Source organism: Rhineura floridana, chromosome 10 (assembly GCF_030035675.1).
Source record: "Rhineura floridana isolate rRhiFlo1 chromosome 10, rRhiFlo1.hap2, whole genome shotgun sequence".
NCBI lineage: Eukaryota > Metazoa > Chordata > Lepidosauria > Squamata > Rhineuridae > Rhineura > Rhineura floridana.
The window spans coordinates 30727182-30746950 of record NC_084489.1 but is presented as its reverse complement, the minus strand read 5'-3'; the positions used below and the strand labels follow the sequence as shown (position 1 = coordinate 30746950).

At 43.8% G+C, this 19769-nt stretch overlaps 1 protein-coding gene across 26 annotated transcripts in view; it reads right to left on the bottom strand.

Moving 5' to 3' along the window:
- The window catches only part of THRB (thyroid hormone receptor beta), a 382718-nt gene that overhangs the window by 224608 nt on the left and 138341 nt on the right, over nt 1–19769 (bottom strand). For 4 of the 26 annotated variants that reach the window (XM_061587708.1, XM_061587707.1, XM_061587722.1 and 1 more), the window contains exon 2: nt 4920–5291. The exons of the other annotated variants lie outside the window; for them this stretch is intronic. The gene's annotated coding sequence lies outside the window, so the exon portion shown is untranslated. The remainder of the gene's footprint in view (nt 1–4919; nt 5292–19769) is intronic. 26 annotated transcript variants of the gene reach the window in all.

Here is a 19769-nt window from a genome sequence, read left to right as displayed (position 1 = left end):
GTATTTACAACTGAGCATGTGGTGTGAAAGACTCCTTTTCCTAACATTTTGGCTTCTTGTTTTTCTCCACCCACCACATCTTTGAAATATATCGTATATGGTTAACCGTACTGCTGCCCTGACTTACTTTATGTTTGTTGCTATTTTGTGTTTTTATTATGTTTTTATATTGATTGTGTATTTTTATTGTTTTTATTATATTTGTAAGCTGTGCTGAGCTCTGTTTTTAACAGCAAAAGGGCAGGGTATAAATTCTCTTAATCAATCAATAAATACTCCATAGTGTTGGAAACTAGAGTCTAGGCATTTAAGGCTGAAAATGTTGCTTTTAAAAAAAAGATTTCTCACATCTTTCCCCAGCTTTTGGTGGTAATTCCTGGGCACAAAAACAAAACAACTGGACAATCCAAATATTAATATGCAAATATTTGCATAATATGCAAATAATATGCAAATACTTTACATAATATGCAAATTAACCTGCCCGGATTTGTGGAACTGGAATATGGCAACCCTATGAGTAGAGGGGAACTAGTACTTCACGCGATTTGGAAACTATACTTCTGTTAATGCAGTCTAATATAGCATTTGCCTTTTTTGCAGCCACATCACACTGTTGGCTCATATTCAGCTTGTGATCAACAACAATTCCAAGATCCTTCTCACATGTCGTACTGCTGAGCCAAGTATCCCCCATCTTATAACTGTGCATTTGGTTTCTTTTTCCTAAGTGTAAAACTTTGCATTTATTGCTGTTGAATTTCATTCTGTTGTTTTCAGCCCAATGCTCCAGCCCATCAAGGTCCCTTTGAATTTTGTTTCTGTCTTCCACGGTATTAGCTATGCCCCCCAATCTTGTATCATCTGCAAATTTGATAAGCATACTTTGTACCTCCTCATCCAAGTCGTTAATAAAAATGTTAAAGAGCACTGGGCCCAGGACCGAACCCTGTGGTACCCCACTCATTACTTCCGCCCAGTTTGAGAAGGAGCCATTGATAAGCACTCTTTGAGTACGATTCTGGAGCCAACTGTGGATCCATCTAATAGTTGTTCTATCCAGCCCACATTTAGCTAGCTTTCTAATCAGAATATCATGGGGCACTTTGTCAAAAGCTTTGTTGAAGTCCAGATATATTATGTCCACAGCATTCCCACAGTCTACAAGGGAGGTTACCCGATCAAAAAATGAGATGAGGTTAGTTTGGCAGGATTTGTTCTTCATAAATCCATGTTGGCTCCTAGTAATCACTGCATTGTTTTCAAGTGCTTACAGATTGACTGCTTTATCATCTGCTCCAGAATTTTTCCAGGGATTGATGTTAGGCTGACTGGTCTGTAGTTCCCCAGTTCCTCCTTCTTGCCCTTTTTGAAGATAGGGACAACATTACCTCTCCTCCAGTCATGCGGTACTTCACCAGTCCTCCATGATTTCGCAAAGATAATAGACAGTGGTTCTGAGAGTTCTTCAGCCAGTTCCTTCAATACTCTAGGATGCAGTTTATCGGGCCCTGCCGATTTGAACTCGTTCAAAGTGATTAGGTATTCCTTGACCATTTGTCTATCAATCTCAAGCTCCAATCCTGCCCCTACTACTTCATGTTTCCTGGGAGGGTCATAGACCCTTTTTTGGGAGAAGACTGAGCCAAAGTGTGGGACCGCAATACCTTGTGGAACGCCTCTCCCGCTATGAACCTACCCGTTCACTTCATTCAGTATCTAAGGCCCTCCTCCGGGTACCAAATCACCAGGATGCCCGGAGGACTGTTACTAGATCTAGGGCCTTTTCTGTGGTGGCCCCCGAATTATGGAACAGCTTACCGGAGGAAATACGCCTGGCGCCTACGGTTCTTTCTTTTAGGCACCAGGTTAAGACCTGGCTATACTCCCAGGCATTTTAATGTTTAATGCTTTATGTTTAATGTTTTTAGTTTAATGTGTTCCTTTGTTACTGATTTTATTCTATATTGTATTTTAATCTCGTTTTGTACACCACCCAGAGAGCTATTAGCTATGGGCGGTCTAGAAATGAAAATAAAATAAATAAATAAATAAATAAATAAAGTAGGAATTGAGCACTTCTGCCTTTTCTATGTCATCTGTTATCATTTTGCCATCCTCATTGAGTAGCTGCGCCACCATTTCTTTTCTCTGTCTTTTACTATGGACATACCATATTATCATGTACATGCCTGCTTAAAATCTTTATATTTATCAACGTAATTTTATTAGAAGCATCGGTGTTAAGCTGAAATTTTTAATTGTGAAGCACAATACAGAAAAATACAGAAATGGAAAGTTCAGATATAATCAAGGTATAATTCAGTGAGAAAAAGAAGTTAAATGCCTCCTATACAACAATTATTTTAAGCACAGCAATCAGCATGAGCTGTGGTGCCTTGTTACATAAGGTGGCAGAAATTATGAGTAAGCAGGAGGAAAAAGACTTTCTCTGACAAAATCACAGATGAATTATAATGCCAAGGAGAAGAAAAGATTAATTCAAATGCTGTAAAAAAGGCAGCTAATGTAAAGTAAATGGTTAAGGTGCTGTAGATGGAAGATATGAGCATATTGATAAAGTGGCAAATTCAATGCAGATAAAACTGCAACATATCCAACAATAGGACATCCAAGTGATGCAACCGAGCAATGTAGAAATGGCACATCATTCCCTGCCTGATTTTAAAACAAGGAAAGGGACTGTGCCCTCCTAAAGAGTATATCCAGAGCCAGATTAGAGTAGAGCCAGATTAAGAATTCATGACGATACCCCATAACAAGTGAGTGAAAAAGGCATGGCTGCATGATATGCCCAGTGTGGAAGCTGGGAAAGGCAGAATTGTCCCACCTCTGCCAAGCCAGGCTTCCATGTGGTCATTGAAACAGTCCTTAATGCAAGCATTACATGAAAGATTTCTATGCATTCTTTCACATTAGGCTGCTGCAGAGTTCAATATTATATTTGAACCTCTTTAAGAGCAACTTGCTCTTTAATTTTTCTGTGTTTTTAAATGGTCTTCTGAAAAGCAGAAAATGCAGTATTTCACAATGTCACATATACTAACGTGTTTTTCTGTGTAACTGCTTATGTTATGTTCAAGGTACAGCTTACTCAAAGTGAGCAGTAAAGTATTCAAAATGAATTAGTAAAATATTAATACAGTATTACTTTCATGACTAAAGGGATTTAAATCACAATTTGTTTTATGTTTAATAAGTGTTTGCATTGCTACTATTACAGGTCTTAAACTATTTGCCTATTTTCTGTTTTGTCCATTTCAAAAAATCATCTGGTTTTGTCTTTTTTTTCCAGGCCCACTCCGAAAGAATTCATTGTGTTGGTTTGAAATGGGCACCTGCAACTAAATGATGATGAAAATCATATGACATCAGATTGAAATTGCATAATCACAGATGACACTCTTGTGTTCCATGATTTGCCATCTTTATATGCCTTGCTCACCAGATGTCAGCAATGTAGCTTGCAATATTTCAAGCATGATATTTGGCACTAATTTACAGAAGTCATTGCCAGCACTGGAAACCCGGAATATTACAGTAACTGCTACAAATAGATAAAATGGCTTCTACAAGTAAAAACTAATAGCAGCAATTTTCAACATTCTGAAAGCATGGTTTCTTGAAAGACCATTAGATATTCATCAAAAACTTTGAGCTGTTCTGTAAGCAAAATCAAGAACTGTGAAGTTAAAATCTACCTTAACGCAAAAACAGTGCTCCAAAGCAAAATTAAGGTACAGACATAGAATGCATTTTTATAAAATAATATCAAAAAATTAATATATATATATAAACAATTAATATAAAGTCCTTATAAGTATTATCATATAGTAATAAAAAGATGCCCAAAAGATATGTAAAAAGATCAGTGCCCAAACACAATAAAATACAGAATATATAATATAATCAAGGCAATATCAGTGTGGAAATCAGTGTGGAAATCAAGGGCAACTTGCAAATAGTGGCCAATATACATACATCAATGCCCATAAAATGCACAATGTATACCATAGCCAGACACATTTCGACAATTAGTCTTCTTGAGTGGCTTTCATGATGAGTATATATTTTGTATATTATATTATAATATATTAAAATATGGGCATTCTGTATTTTATTGTGTTTGGGCACTGATCTTTTTACATATCTTTTTACATACCTTAATTCTGCTTTGGAGACTAAGCAAAATCAAAGATCACAATAGCTCAATGCAAATGTAGTGACTAATCCAACAGATTTCCATACGTTAGAAGGTACACATTTGCATACCAACCCAAAGGCCAGAAAACTTCTCAGGAAAGTGACTGATGGCTTCATGAACTAGTACAATGAAACTATAACCACCCTCATCTGTCTCTTGCTTCATCACTGATTTCTATTTCTGAAACAACTACAACACCTCATCCTTATGCATTAAATGCATTCAAAATTTGGGGGGGGGAGGAATCTCAGACTATTCTAGACCTAGAGAGTGCCAATCCAGAGAGCATCTGAATCAGGCCTGAATGCAAGTGTGGAAAAAAGATGTCTGACTGGAGAACATACCTCTGTGTTGTTTTTAAATTTGGCATATACTTTTCTGTAAATTACAAGTATGTAAATATGATTTGTCCCATATATCAAAATTCTCTGCAGCTCCAGACATGACACTGGCATGCTGCAGTCATGTCAGAATTTTAAATTGGAATCAAGTTCAAATTAAACTGAACCAAACAGTGTAAGCTTCTTAAGTAAATATCCATATTTTAACTTTGCATAATAAGCATGACAAAGAGGGTGAATCTTCATGAGTTAATAAAAGATGCTGAATACTCTGCATAAAAAGGTTGCAAATTGTTTTACTGTTATAAATATATTCACTAATAGGCAAAAAACATTGCGGGTTAAGAACGTACCTATAGCCAAAAGATATACCCCGGAAGAAGGAAGCTGATGCAACCACTGCTCGCGGCAAAAAGAGGAGGGTGCTGGTGGTTGGAGACTTGTTGCTCAGGGGGGTAGAGGCACCGGTATGCCAGCCAGACAAAATGAATCGGGAAGTCTGTTGTCTCCCTGGGGCACGCATCCGGGACATCACTGACAACCTGCCGAGGCTCATTGGGAAACAAGATAGGTACCCCTTTCTCCTCATCCATGTGGGCACGAACGACACGGCCAGAAACACCTTGGAACAGATCACCTCGGACTATGAGGCTCTGGGTAGGAAGGTCAAGCATTTGGGGGCGCAGGTGGTCTTCTCGTCAATTCTTCCCGTGAAGGATAGAGGACTACAAAGGGAAAGGAAGATACTGCAGGTCAATGACTGGTTACGCAGATGGTGTCGACGGGAGAGGTTTGGATTCTGGGACCATGGTCTAAGCTTCTTGGAGGGGGGACTGTTGGCAAGAGATGGGCTGCACCTCACGAGGACTGGGAAGAATCTCTTTGGCAGAAGTATGGCAAAACTCATCAAGAGGGATTAAACTAAAGCCTCTGGGGGATGGAGATGATAGCTTAAAGACCGATCCAAAGACAGCAGGTTGTAAACGCAAGGATTTGAAGGGTACAGGAGACACTGGGAGAGAGAAAGGGATGCACGGCAAAGCTCACAGTATATTAACGGAGGAATCCAATCGGGACAAAAGAGACTTCTGCTATCTATATACCAACGTGCGGAGCTTGGGAAACAAGCAAGGGGAGCTTGAAGTCTTAGTGCATCAAGGCAAATATGACTTCATAGGGATAACAGAGACTTGGTGGGATGACTCCCATGATTGGAATATAGCCATTCAAGGATATAAACTCTACAGAAAGAATAGAAGCAACAGAAAAGGAGGGGGAGTAGCGTTATACGTCAAAGTCAAATACACCTCTATGGAAATCCAAGAGAGTGAACAAAGTGGTCCGGTAGAGACCATTTGGGTAAAAATAAATGGAGAAACAAATAAAACCGACATGGTAGTAGGTGTCTACTACAGACCCCCTGGCCAAGAAGAGGTGGTAGACGAGGCCTTTCTCAAACAAATCTCTGAAATCTCAAGGAGGCAAGAAGTAGTAGTGATGGGGGACTTCAACTACCCGGATATCTGCTGGGAGACAAACTCTGCGAAGCACAAAGCCTCCAACAAATTCCTGATGGGCCTTGCTGATAATTTCCTCTTTCAAAAAGTAGAAGAAGGAACAAGGGGATCGGCAAACCTGGACCTGATCTTAACTAACAGGGACGAATTGGTCACGGGAATTAAAGTGGTTGGTACCTTGGGGGAAAGTGACCACGTAATGCAGGAATTCGGGATTCTGGGGAAAGCCAAAGAAGAATATAGTCAAACATGGACCTTGGATTTCAGGAAAACCGATTTTAGCAAGCTCAGGGAAATGATGGGTAGGATCCCGTGGCTAGATAGACTAAAGAAAAAAGGAGCCCAAGAAGCGTGGGAGTTCATGAAGAACGTATTACAAAAAGTGCAATCGCTAACAATTCCAAAGAGGAAGAAAAATGGAAGACATCGGAAAAAGCCAATGTGGCTACACTGAAGATTGGTGGAGGAGGTAAAAGTAAAAAAGAGCATGTATAAAGAATGGAAGGAAGGACGCATCACCAAGGAAGAGTACCGACGAGCGGCTCAGGCTTGCAGGAATAGCGTAAGGAAAGCTAAAACCCAGAATGAGCTGAGGCTGGCGAGGGAAGCGAGGAACAACAAAAAGGGGTTTTTCAGATATGTTCGAAGCAAGAGAAAGACCAAGGAAACGGTGGGACTGCTCAATGAAGATGGCAAAATGTTGACAGATAACGAGGAAAAAGCAGAACTGTTCAACACCTATTTTGCCTCCGTTTTCTCCCAAAAAGGGAACAGTGTGCAACCTTGCATCGGTAGCAATCTCAGTAAGGGGTCGGGACTGCAGTTCGAGATTGATAAGGAGATAGTCAGGAAATACCTAGTTAACCTAAATGAGTTCAAATCTCCAGGGCCTGATGAACTGCATCCCAGAGTATTGAAGGAACTTGTGGATGTACTCTCGGAACCTCTTGCCATCATCTTTGAGAAATCATGGAGAACGGGAGAGGTGCCGGAGGATTGGAGACGAGCAAACGTCGTCCCGCTCTTTAAAAAGGGTAAAAAAGAAGATCCGGGGAATTACAGGCCGGTCAGTCTGACTTCAATACCGGGAAAGATATTAGAACGGATAATAAAAGAGTCCATTGGCAACTATCTAGATGACAATGCTATGATTAGAAGGAGCCAGCATGGGTTTGTCAAGGAAAAATCCTGTCAAACTAATCTCATCTCTTTTTTTGATCGGGTCACTAGCTTAGTAGATGGTGGAAATGCTGTAGATGTCATCTATCTAGATTTCAGCAAGGCATTTGACAAAGTCCCCCACGACCTTTTGATTAGCAAACTAGTCAAATGCGGACTACATGGAAATACTGTCAGGTGGATTCACAACTGGTTGGAAAACCGTACTCAAAGAGTGGTCGTCGGTGGCTCTGCTTCGGACTGGAAGGAGGTCTCGAGTGGAGTGCCACAGGGTTCTGTCCTGGGGCCGATACTCTCCAACATTTTTATCAATGACTTAGATGATGGGGTGGAGGGAAGCCTTATGAAGTTTGCAGATGATACGAAACTGGGAGGGATAGCTAACACAATGGAAGACAGGAATAAAATCCAAAGGGACCTGGATAGACTAGAAAATTGGGCTGAAATTAATAAAATGACATTCAATAAAGACAAATGCAGGATTCTGCACTTAGGCCACAAAAACAAAATGCACGTGTACAGGATGGGAAATACCCGGCTTAGCAGTAGTGCGTGTGAGAAGGACCTTGGAATTGTAGTGGATCGTAAGTTGAACATGACCCAGCAGTGTGATGCTGCGGCAAAAAAGGCAAACGTGGTTTTGGGCTGCATAAACAGAGCTATAGTTTCCAGGTCAAGGGAAGTAATAGTCCCACTATATTCTGCATTGGTCAGGCCTCATCTGGAATACTGCGTTCAGTTCTGGGCGCCTCATTTTAAGAAAGATACAGACAAGTTAGAGCGGGTTCAGAAGAGGGCGACGAGGATGATAGCCGGTATGGAGAACAAGTCTTATGAGGAAAGGTTGAAGGAACTTGGCATGTTCAGTCTGGTGAAGAGAAGGCTGAGGGGTGACATGATTGCACTCTTTAAGTACCTGAAGGGCTGTCACATAGAGGAGGGTACAGATTTGTTCTCTGCTGCCCCAGAGGGTAGGACTAGGTCTAATGGTTTTAAGTTGCAGGAGCGTAAATTCAGATTGGACATTAGAAGGAACTTCTTGACAGTAAGGGCAGTTCGGCAATGGAACCGACTGCCTAGGGAGGTGGTGGGATCCCCTTCGCTGGATGTCTTCAAGCAGAGGCTGGACAGCTATCTGTGGGAGATGCTCTAGCTGTGGATTTCCTGCTGTGAGCAGGGGGTTGGACTCGATGGCCTACAAGGCCCCTTCCAACTCTATGATTCTATGATTCTATGTCTATCAAACTTTAAAGAGCAGGGAAATTGGGCAGCTATAATAAATGCACCAGGGGAGCAGGAGACCTGACCTCCTCTCTAAGATATTGTACTGCCCTACAAATTTGTCAAAATGCAAAGAGAATGTAGGTTGGTCTTTCACAGTCCAATCCACTTCCTGTGTAGCTTGGAAGAATTTGGTAACGTGCCTCTGAGCATATGGTGAGTGGTGGCAACACCTGCAATCAGCCCAAATAACAGAAACACAACATGTGCTGTGCTGATCTTGTTTTAGCAGGGAGAAAGCAACATCATTAAAACAGTTGATATAGTTGACCATAGTTGGATATAGTTGGAGGAGAAGAAGAGGGAGGGGGAGCAGGAGGTGAGAGAAGGAGAGGATTGGAAGCGAATGTGGGAGGGGAAGGGAGGGGTGAAGGAAGGGGGAGGGAAGGGGCAAGAGGGAGGGAATAGGATAGGAGAGCAGGTTTGATCATTTGCATGCTTTTTGAGTTCAGTGGGATTCACTCGTGTGCATCATGCTTAGGATAGGTAACTGACCATGGTGAGGGAGGCCTGGAGTGGGCAGGGGAGAAGGAAGAAGGAAGAGGGGAGGAGGAAAGGAGAGGAGAGGGGAAAGCCGGGTCTGATCATTTGCGTGCTTATTGAGTTCAACAGGATTTACTCCTGTGCAATCATGGTTAGGATAGGGAGGAAAGTGACCATGGGGAAGGGGGAAGGGAGAGAAGAGGAAAGGAGGGGCAAAGGAAGGACAGGGGCAAGAGGGAGGGGACAGGAGGAGGGCAGGGCAGGTTTGATCATGTACATGCTTTTGAGTTCAGTGGGATTTATTCCCGTGCAATCAAGGCTAGGATAGGTAAAACTGACCATAGGGGAGGATGAGGATGGGGGAGGGGAGAGTAAAGGGAAGGAGGAAGGGGGACAGGAACAGAAGGAGGTGGAGGGGATTGGAAGGGGAGGGTGGAAGGGGAAGGAAGGGGCAAAAGGGAGGTGATGGGAGGGAGGAGGATGGGAGGGCAGATTTGATCATTTGCATGCTTATTGAGTTCAATGGGATTTATTCCCGTGCAATCATGCTTGAGAATGACATGGACTGCCTTCAAGTCAATTCTGACTTATGGTGAGCCTATGAATAGGGTTTTCATGGTAAGTGGCCTTCCTCTGAGGCTGAGAGGCAGTGAGTGGCTCAAGTGAGCTTCATGGCTGTGTGTGGGTTCGAACCCTGGTCTCCCAGGTTGTAGTCCTAGGACAGGCAAAATGGACTGTGGGGGAGGAGGGGGGGAGGGAAGGAGAGGACTGGAAGGAAATGGGGGGTATAATATATGTAGGCTACACCAGTTAGATGCAAACAATAACTGGGTTTATTTCAAACTCCTTCATAAGTCCATAAACAGCCATTTTCCTAGCACATTACTACTCACTATGTGTGAAGAAATCCAAGGAGACTGATGCATCCAGTTTACCTTTGTCACCAGTATAATATATGTAGGCTACACCAGGAAGATGCAAACAATAACTGGGTTTATTTCTTAGGTTCTTTCACACAGTTTTGAATCCATCTTGGAACCACACCCTGAAAGCACAGGCCTCAGGCATGCTCAGATCCAACTTTTCTAAAAAAAAGCCCACTTTATTTTTTTGGCCATTAGGTGGCAACCACACAAACATATCTTACAGAGGGGAAGGGAGGGGTGAAGGAAGTGGGAGGGAAGGGGCAAGAGAGAGGGGGAGGGCAGGTTTAATAATTTGCATGCTTTTTGAGTTCAGTGGTATTTATTTGCGTGCAATCATGCTTAAGATAGGTAAAACTGACCATGGAGGAGAGGGGAGGGGGAGGGGAGGAGATTAGGTGGGTGGGCAGAGGGGAAGCCCCTTTCCTTTCCAAAAGGAAAACATTGTGAACAGTATCATTGCTTTTCAGCGTTTCCCCCACCTTTTTATTCTACAGCAGACACATGTAGCCTCCCACCCAAATTTAAACCAAAGGTGTCCCTGGCCACATCTACACCAGACCTTTATTTCACTTTGGACAGTCATGGCTTCTCCCAAAGAATCCTGGGAAGTGTAGTTAGTGAAGGGTGCTGAGAGTTGCTAGGAGATGCCCTGTTCCCCTCACAGAGCTTCAATCAGAGCAGTTGACGGTTCAATCACTCTGGCCGCTGGAGCTCTGTCAGGGGAATAGGAGTCTCCTCTCAGCACCCTTCACAATCTACACTTCACAGGATTCTTTGGAGGAAGCCATAACTGTCTAAAGTGAAATTAAGGACTTGTGTGGGTGTGGCCCCCTGATTAGGCAAGCCCAGCAGGTGTGAGTCTGGCTTTTAGAACAGTGGTTCCCAACCTTTATGAGTACGGGACCCCCTTTGTAAGCTCAAAATATGTTGTGGTACCCCCCCTCCCACACTAATTGTAATTTTAGTCTCAACTGGGGGGAAATGGTGTGTGGAAAAATCACATCTCCAAATACCCCTTTCTATAAAAAGCTCCCTGCAGACAGGGAGGTGTTGCTTTCTTTTCTTAATGCAAAGGATTATCAAATTGATATTTCCCCCCCCCATAGTCTAAAGATGTACAGCCCTGTCTCCCAACACAGTTACAATGTTGGACTAAGATGCAGGGTCAAATCCCCACCCAGCCATGAAGCACACTGGGTGATCCTGGGCCTTACACAGTCTCTCCGCCTGACCTATTTCACAGGGTTGGTGTAAGGATAAAATGGAAAGTGGGGGGACCATGTGCACCACCTTGAGCAACTTGGAGGAAAGGTGGAATATAAATGCAATAATAAATAAATACATTTCAGCTGCCGTATGTGGACCCCAGCCTCTGCCAACCTGCTGAGCTTTTTAAAAATAATATTGCATGCCACCCCAATCTCCAAGCGGTGAGATTTCCAGGGGTCCCTGCGCTCGCCCTGGGTTTGGTTTCCTTGGGAAGGTCAGCAGAAACTGTGGTGTCTTTATGAAATATGTTTATTTATTTACACACATTCCAACCTGAGCTTAGGATGGAGGGGTTCAAGGCATCAGCAGTCCAATATCCAGCTGTTCCATCAGGGTTACAGGAGGCACCGCAAAGCCATGGTGAAGAAAGACAGTCTCTCTGCCTGCCTCCAGTTCCCAGCCATTCTCTGACAAACTCTAAACACGAGCCTCTCCTCGGCCCCAGGAGGGGGGGGAGGCTCTCCTGAAGAGTGTCAATGAGAAAAAGGGTCTTCCTGGGCCATTCACCAGTTGCTTGGCACCTGATAGACCCATTAACAAACCTGGCCACTCGATTAGCTTGAATTGTTTTTACATGGATTGTATTGTATTTTGTTGTACGTCGCCCAGAGTGGCAGATTAACCTCTGCCAGATGGGTGTCTAACAAATCTAATAAAAAATAAATAAAAGAAACTCATCTGACCAGCACAGCGAGCTTCTCACCCCACGGCACAGGATTCCAAATCAGAGGCTGGAAGGGGACTCATAGAAATTATCCATCTCATCCCCCTAAACACACAACAATAATTAATAAAGAAGCAGCAATGTGGGGATGCTAGATTGTGAAGACAAAAGGGTGGATAGGTTGAGGAGGGGTGTTAGTACTTTTAAGCCTTGGGAGGATCATCAGAACTGATGACTTGGTTAGTGTGCACTGGGGGAATGAGAGTGGAGCAGAAGACAGATCAGTGAATGCACACACACAAGCATACCTGCCTCTCCTGCAAGCATCTGCAGGTGTGCATGCATTTGGGCACATGGAAGGGGGGAGCCCTCAACTGCTACAGCATCTTGGAGAGAGAGGTTGGGGACAGAATGTAGGTGGAAGAAAGGAGGGACACTGGCACACACACTTAGCCTCACAGATGGGGGGGGTGACCAAGTCATAGAATAGTAGAGTTGGAAGGGGCCTATAAGACCATCAAGTCCAACCCCCTGTTCAATGCAGGAAACCAAATCAAAGCATTCCTGACAGATGGCTGTCCAGCTGCCTCTTGAATGCCTCCAGTGTCAGAGAGCCCACTACCTCTCTAGGTAATTGGTTCCATTGTCGTATGGCTCTAACAGTTAGGAAGTTTTTCCTGATGTCCAGCCGAAATCTGGCTTCCTGCAACTTGAGCCCATTATTCCGTGTCCTGCATTCTAGGACGATCGAGAAGAGATCCCTGCCCTCCTCTGTGTGACAACCTTTCATGTACTTGAAAGTCTCAATGCCGCAACCTTTCCTCATAAAATCATAGAATCATAGAATAGAAGAGTTGGAAGGGGCCTATAAGGCCATCAAGTCCAACCCCCTGCACAATGCAGGAAACCAAATCAAAGCATTCCCGACAGATGGCTGTCCAGCTGCCTCTTGAATGTCTCCAGTGTCGGAGAGCCCACTACCTCTCTAGGTAATTGGTTCCATTGTCGTATGGCTAACAGTTAGGAAGTTTTTCCTCATGTTCAGTCGAAATCTGGCTTCCTGCAAGTCCTGAGCTTCCTTGGCTCCATCTGGGCCGAAAGTGAGATCTGGGCGGCCTCACAAATAAGAATAATTTTTAAAAGGAGGTGGCAGCGAAACAGGAACCAAGAAAGGCAGGCGGACCGGCTGCCAGGAAGGAAGGGGGAAAGCAGCCTTTCCTTGCAGCCTTGCTTTTCATTTCATGAAAAGCGCTCTCCTCTCATTCTGAGTAAGGGTGTCATCAGCAGAGCTGGAAGCCGGGATAGTAATCCCTTGTTCTTCCTGGTAGCACCTCCCTCAGCATCCTTTGGCATCTGCCATGTGTGGTATAGGCAGATGCCTGCCCTTGGTGTGCCTGAAATATGATCTGGTGCTTCAGCAAAGTCCTCCCCTCTCGTTTGGAGCAAGAGGGAGGTGTCGTCTGCAGCGGCAGTGGGGAGCAGACAGCGTCCAGGTAGTGAAGACTTTTTTTTAAAAAATTAACAATTCATTTCTTTACTCTTTGTGGGCCCCTCTGGATAACTTCGTGGCCCTCCTGGGGGTCATGGCCTGGCCTTATCATTGAGTTCAATGCTAAGTTTCTTGAATTAATTTCTTGAATTCTTGAATTAATTAAAAATCAGCCAGGCACTTTTTAAACTGCAGAAGATGAAGGTCAGAGTATGGGGCAAGGTCAGTAATAGGATTACATGTACTCTGTAAACATGGCTGATTTTTAATTAATTTCAACAAATTATGAGACCACTGACCAAAAAAAGCCCAATAGGGGTCTGGATTTTTTTCCTTTTACACTTTGAACTCTCCATTCTCTCTGAGTGTTTTGTGTATTGTCATGAAAACTTAGAGGGTTGTTAAGCAAGCGTTTCTGAGTTCAGGACTATAAGGTTTGTAAGGTTTTGTTTTGAAATTATCTTATGGGAAACAGCAGAATAGCATAGGGGGTATTTTCAATTTAACATGGCAAAATGTGAAAAATCCATGCTGCTATAATATATAGCTACTCTCATGGTTGTATAATACACATTTTGGTATGTAAATTTGCATAATGTACACTTTTCCCAAACCATATTTTACATAATATTTATATTTGGTTTGTAATAATTATTAGAAGTTGTGTTTTATATATATTTTAACTTCTGTGGTTTTTTATACTGATTTTGATTTTTTGTTCTGTGACTATAATCAGGGCTGGCTCCAAAGGGCGGCCAGGTGGAGCCCTGGCTGAAAGCCCCACAGCCCACAGGGCCCCCTGAACGGCCCCTTGTTATGGTGGGGGATTGCAGAAACGGAGCTACCTGCCCGCTCGCTAGCCTGCCGGCACCCACCTGCTCACCAGCCTGCCTGCACGTGCCCACTCGCACCCCTGCCCACCACCTCGCTCCCTTGCTCACTTGCCCTGCACTCCTGCTGACTCCCTTGCTCACCCTCCCCTGCCCACTCGCCCTCCACCACCTGCTTGCTCACTCTCACTCTGCCCCACTTGCTCGCTTGCCCATCTGCTGTCCCACCCACTCCACTCGCTTGCTTGCTCACCCACCATCCCATCCCCTACTCACTCACCCACCTGCCATCCCACCCCCTGCTCGCTCACTTGCCTGCCTGCTGTCCCACCCCCCTACTCACTCACTCGCTCACCCACCCACCGTCCTGCTTGCTCACTCATCAGCCCACCTGCCATCCTGCCCCCCCTGCTCACTCACCTGCCTTCCCAACTTCCTGTTCCTCCGCCTACCTAGTAGGTAGGTAGGTAGGTAATGTGTGCATGCACCAGGGCCCAGGGCAGGCTGGTGCCCAAGGGCTCCGGTATGTCTGGGGTTGACCCTGACTATAATGAATGATTCATTCATACATAATATTTATATTTTCCCTAATACAATTCATTTTTGTATGATATTTTCACCAATATATGCATTTTTATTATTTGAAACAAATGCTGATGAAAGTTAAAGACGAAAGCACAAAAGCAGAACTACAGCTGAACATCAAAAAGACTAAAGTAATGACAACAGAAGATTTATGTAACTTTAAAGTTGACAATGGGGACATTGAATTTGTCAAGGATTAATTCCTCGGCACAGTCATTAACCAAAATGGAGACAATAGTCACGAAATCAGAAGAAGGCTAGGACTGGGGAGGGCAGCTGTGAGAGAACTAGAAAAGATCATCAAATGCAAAGATGTATCACTGAACACTAAAGTCAGGATCATTCAGACCATGGTATTGTGAAAGTTGGACAGTGAAAAAAGCAGATAAGAGAAAAATCAACTCCTTTGAAATGTGGTGTTGGAGGAGAGCTTTGCACATACCATGGACTGCGAAAAAGACAAATAATTGGGTATTAGACCCAATTAAATTAAACGAGAACTGTCACTAGAATCTAAAATGATGAAACTGAGGTTATCATACTTTAGACGCATAATGAGAAGACATGATTCACTAGAAAAGACAATAATGCTGGGAAAAACAGAAGGGAGTAGAAAAACAGGAAGGCCAAACAAGAGATGGATTGATTCCATAAAGGAAGCCACAGACCTGAACTTACAAGATCTGAACAGGGTGGTTCATGACAGATGCTCTTGGAGGTCACTGATTCATAGGGTCACCATAAGTTGTAATCGACTTGAAGACATATAACAACAACATATGCATTTTTATACACACTTTAGTATATGCATTTTTGTACACATTGTTTGAAAAAAATACATTGTAAAATTCAAAGAAGTGTGGATTTCAAAGGATGGCTCCACTCTTGGTCTCATAGCGTTTCTGAAAGTGAAAATTAGACAGATTTGCCTTTAAATGCAAATTAAATTGAATTTGTCCTGTGTCCCTAGGTAAAACCACCTTGGAGGGCCAAATCTAGCCCACTGGCTGCCAGCTGGTTGTTCCGAGAGAGGGAGAGAGAGAGAGAGAGAGAGAGAGAGAGAGAGAGTCACTGCTAAACCATGTTGTTAAATAAATTGAGAAATGCTTCATGCATCATATCCCTATAAGCTCTGATTTAAACAACTTCATTATGGCTGTTTTTTCTCCAGCCATCCGTTCTTCTGCTGGCGGCTTCCTCAGTTCTCTGGCCACAGAGGAATTGAACCCCCTCCCCTCTGAAGCCAGCACTGAAATTCAGCAGCTCACTCTCTGCTGACTGTGGAAGAAGAGAAGACCCTTACTTCCCGGCTAGCATGGAAACTGGGGATGGGCAAGCATTTCGATTCAGTTCACACTTCAAGCCAAATCTATCAAATTCACAATTTCCAAAATAATGTGAGAACTGAAACAAAGCCATCCTTCAAAATTCGCACTTATTTGAATTCTGCAATGCAGTTTGCCAACCAACCAATGTTTACAAAAGTGCATATGTTAGGGAAAAGTGTGCGTAAAAATAAATTTACAAGTGAAAATAATGCATTATTTCATGAGAAATGGCTTGCAAAAATGTATGCAAGTCAGAACTGTTTACAAAAATGTGTTTATAGAAGAAATTCACACTAAAACGCTGGAGAACTGTCATGAGGATTTTTTTTTAAATCACAAATTGCTACAGATATGTGAAGAACTGAATTTAAGATTGAAAAAAATCAGAAACAGAGAGAATTGCAATTGACAGATTTTTCCATCCCTAATGGAAACACAGCTTGCTGCCAGAGGAGGGACTATAGGATATGGAAGAAGCCCCACAACGCTTTCAGAATGCAAAACTTACCACCACCATTACAGATAAAATGCCAAAACACTCTACCAGCTGTTCCATCGGTGAACATATACCAGAACAACTGCACTGGTTGACAGGTAGGAGAGGAGTACATTTCTACCATATATCTTCACAAACAACAATTGTGTTGGTGGTAGAGTTTACACCAGCCCTGAGCCTTTTGCAAATTTCCCAGAAATATGAGAAAACAACCAACCTGCTCACATTGCCACAACAGAGCATAGGATGTGGCATGTGGCAGCACCCAATCACAGCACACTATCACCAGCATATAAACCCAACACAGGAAGGCCATTACTCAAATGATAAAACTGCATGGCATGCACTTAAGAGCTCACAAGGAGAGCTCACAAGGAGAAACAAGGGAGCACTTTGCATAAACAGCCTGTCTCTAGAACACTGATGGGCATTACAGCACATTGCCAAGACTTCTCTGCCTAGAATCATTACAGGTACCTTACCTTTGGACTTCAGATACCCAAGCCCCATTCCACTCCAACAACTGGGGGTGCAGAGACAGAGCACCCCACTCAGGTAAGCAAGGAGGCAAGGATGCTATAAAGCAGAACTGCAATGTCTCCCATTCTCTCCCGACACACACACCGAACCTTGGCTGTATGTGAATAATGTGTCTTGTCTGAACTGTTTTGCCGTAACACTTTTCCCTCCCACCAGAGGTGTGTGTGTCAGGGGAGGATCTTGTGTTCATCCCTTCATTCTGGAATGCTCTCTATTGACAAAGACCAGGCACTCCACTCCATCCATTGCCACTGCTGGCAAAACACCTCTGAGCACTTTTGCCATGCAGGAGCACACCCCAGATACTTGGAATAGAACCAGCTGTCCCGGCACCCACAGAGGCCCACAGCAACTCCCCAGGGAAAAGGACTTCAAAAACCCCTCCTCAATGGGGCAGAGGATGCTGAGCGTGAGTATTGGCAAAGCACTCAGGTAGTGCTCCTCTCTTGTTTCTCTCACTCCCTCACAGGCACCTACTGTGCATTCAGGTCCAGAGACTGTGTGTTCCAGCTGCTGACTATTAGTCATTAGTTTCGCTGGGTCTCCCCTTGCTCTTCACCCCCAGGTAAAAGATCCATCCCCTTCTGTGCAGACCAAGTGGGAAGGCCCAGCAGCAGTGATACGGATGCTCCTCTGTGAGCTTCTTAACTTACTTGTTCCAGGCAGGATTCTACAACATTGTAAGCTCCATGCTATGGAGTTATGCAACATGGTAAGGTGTTTCTAACATAATGCAACTGCCATAAGGGACACTGGACTTCCTCTTGTGATGTCTGTCTTATTACTCTCCAAAGCACAGGAGCCTTGTTAGGATGACTGGTTGGCAACTCTACACACGTAACTTTCCTTTTCCCAGGCATTTTTCAATAAAGGCTTTGCCTTTGCCACATGTGTTGTGTCTTCATTGGCTGGAGACAGTAGATTTATTTATAGATCCCTTTCCCACCCCCAACTGTGATCTGGCCTCAAGAGGTATCTTGGGGGAGGTAGGGAGCTTGATGCACTCGGGGCTAACGGCCTCTTCTGTCTCATGTTACTCAGGTACCCTGTACTGTGAGGAGATAGGCCTAAGTGGGATGGGTGTTGCTGCTGCAAGGGTGTATGAGGCAGTCTGTGGGCAGGCAGAGGACGAGGGATAAGGAACGAGGCTTGCAAGGAGTGCTACCTGGCAAGGCTGGTCTGTTGGGCAAACTAGCAAGGGGTGAGTCACCTGGGTTTCCAGGGGGATGGATGCGCCAAAAGTGCTGGTTGGTTGCTCCTTCTCATTGGCTCATTTGTCCTTGGGATGGAGGGCTCTCTTCATCTTTCCTACTGTGATCCAGGGGCCACCAAATGTATAGTGCGAGTTGTTCCACAGCATACAGTATATTCCCTTGGCATATACTGTATTCATTTCATTTATTTACACTGGAATTTACATCTCACTCTTCTAATTACTCTAATTATGTTACTTGGAATGGCTTATAATAATTAAAATCATATCTTAATGATAAAATGACAATATACAAAGCAGGCACTGTAAGAGAAAACAGACAGGCTCAGCAGACAAAAACAAGACTCAACAGGCAAAACATGATCAAACGTGCCCCATGATATTCTGATTAGCAAGCTAGCTAAATGTGGGCTGGATGGAACAACTATCAGATGGATCCACAGTTGGCTCCAGAATCATACTCAAAGAGTGCTTATCAATAGTTTTTTCTCAAACTGTGCAGAAGTAATGAGTGGGGTACCACAGGGTTCGGTCCTGGGCCCAGTGCTCTTTAACATTTTTATTAACGACTTGGATGAGGAGGTACAAGGTATGCTTATCAAATTTGCAGATGATACAAAGTTGGGGGGCATAGCTAATACCGTGGAAGACAGAAACAAAATTCAAAGGGACCTTGATGGGCTGGAGCATTGGGCTGAAAACAACAGAATGACATTTAACAGGGATAAATGCAAAGTTCTACACTTAGGAAAAAGAAACTAAATGCACAGTTATAAGATGGGGGATACCTGGCTCAGCAGTACGACATGTGAGAAAGATCTTGGAATTGTCATCGATCACAAGCTGAATATGAGCCAACAGTGTGATGTGGCTGCAAAAAAGGCAAATGCTATATTAGACTGCATTAACAGAAGTATAGTTTCCAAATCGCGTGAAGTACTAGTTCCGCTCTATTCAGCACTGGTTAGGCCTCATCTTTAATACTGCATCCAGTTCTGGTCTCCACATTTCAAGAAGGATGCAGACAAACTGGAACGGGTTCAGAGGAGGGCAACAAAGATGATCAGGGGACTGGAAACAAAGCCCTATGAGGAGACTGAAAGAACTGGGCATGTTTAGCCTGGAGAAGAGAAGACTGAGGGGAGATATGATAGCACTCTTCAAGTACATGAAAGGTTGTCACATAGAGGAGGGCCGGGATCTCTTCTCGATCGTCCCAGAGTGCAGGACACGGAATAATGGGCTCAAGTTGCAGGAAGCCAGATTTCAACTGGACATCAGGAAAAACTTCCTAACCATTAGAGCTATACGACAATGGAACCAATTACCTAGAGATGTAGTGGGCTCTCCGACACTGGAGGCATTCAAGAGGCAGCTGGACAGCCATCTGTCGGGACTGCTTT